A 1,960-nucleotide genomic window follows, 5' to 3' on the forward strand; every position below is an offset into this window, starting at 1 on the left:
GCATAGAAGGGAGGAACTGTAGAAAAAACTGTTGACAGCTAAATCACTGAAAAGGCAGAAATGAAATCTTTGGAGGACATGCTAAAGCACAGGGCGCTGAAGTTCAGTCATTTGCTCAAAGCTCATTATATCTGTCATAATTCCACACCCCATGTGTCATATTACATTTATATGTTTGGCTTTAACTTCACTTCCTAGTAACTTTGAAAATTTTTATTTTAATTGGCCATAGTTAATCATGTACATGAAATGACATATGAAATATTCAAATTATTTATTACAATATGTATGTACATATATACATGGTGAAATATGTTACAGAAAGAGGGACAAGGACAGAGAGAGAGAGAGAGAGAGAGAGATTAAAATGTCGGGAACATGCAAAGTCTGCAGAGCTGAAACACTGCTAGAAGTCCATCTGAAAGGGGAATAATCTTTTACCTGGGGGAGCATCAGCCTTGTTCTATTCAGGCCGTCAGTGGATTGGAGGAGAACTTCAAACCTTGTAGAGGGCAACCGCCATCATTCAGGCCACTGATTTAAATAATACTCTCATCCAAAATCATCCTTACAGAAACACACAGATAATGTTTGACCAGAAAACTGGGGACCTGGGCCAGTGAATCTGACCCATAAATAAACCATCAAATCTTCCTTCCAGCACACTGACAAATTGTATGAAGAAAGTCGAGCAGGAAATAGGTTTATTTGACATATGCTCCACCGTGACCAAAATGGAAAATGCAAAAAGTAGGTTTAAAATATAACAAAATGATTATTAATGATTAAGAAGTTGTATATGAATGGCAATGAACTTCAGTGACTGCATTTTTAATGAAGTGATTTCAACTTTCTCTTGAATTTGATGTGAAACAACATGTGTTTAAATAATTCATAAGTATTAAAAACATATAAAATAAGTTGCGTGAATGGCATTGCATAATAGATTGGGTTTCCCAATAATTTCAAAGTGACAGGAAGCCAGAAAATTTGAAAAACCATCTGAGATTTCTTCAAAAATTGAAGATATCCAAAGAGTTCAGTTGGGAGAAATTAGATTGGAGCAAGTTTTATGTCACTTTAGGAGGTATGAGCAAAAAGCATCACTTCTGTTGTAAGTCTAGGGTCTGAGCTGCCAGCTCATCTGAGTTATGGTAGGGGATGCTACCTGCCTAGTGAATTCCTTGTGGCAGGAAGTAAAACAGATTTACAGAGGTCACAGGAATCTGACCTGCTGGATGTTCTTTATTTGAAGGGGCAAACAGTGAAAGGAGGACCATAGTGGTCAACACCTTACTACACGTTTCTAAGTATCATGATAGGAAATCATATGAGGTGATCTGCAAATTTCCCTCAGTCTATTTTCGAAGAAGAAAGGAGATTTTGTTTGGCAAGCCATGAATCAAGGGGAAATGAATGGCAAGAAAGACTCGAGGTAAAGAGACATGTGTCACCAGGTAGCGAGGCCCTTTTGAAACCAGTATGTACAACAAACTTGCCCCCAGATCAATGCAACTAGGCAGGCAGTCTTAGAAGTCAAGGATCGTGAAAGATAGAAAAGGGTCATCTTCGCCAATTAAGGAATGGAACTTTTCACTACAAGTTAGAGAACACTCCAAGCGCTCCCACTGCCAGAAACCACAGAAACTGAGAGCTAAGACAGGGACTCTGTGAGTCATGAGAACCTCGTCCAGTGAGGAGATCCTGGAACAGGACATTTCCTGTTTTCAGAGTCTCTGCCAAGCCATTTATGAATGGATTTGCATTTTGGTTGGGAAATGATTGGACCGGGCCAGTTTTGGTAGCTCCGCTTCCCCCTGGGTGGGGCAGCAAGCCCCTATAAAAAGGTCCTCTGCTGCACGACAGCTGTCCTCCTGCTACTCGAGTTCCGATTGACTTTGGAGAACCTGGTGAGTCTGATTCTTCAGTTCAACTTTGTTCTCGGATCCCCAAATGTTGA

Source organism: Balaenoptera acutorostrata, chromosome 1 (genome assembly GCF_949987535.1).
Source record: "Balaenoptera acutorostrata chromosome 1, mBalAcu1.1, whole genome shotgun sequence".
Taxonomy (NCBI): Eukaryota; Metazoa; Chordata; class Mammalia; order Artiodactyla; family Balaenopteridae; genus Balaenoptera; species Balaenoptera acutorostrata.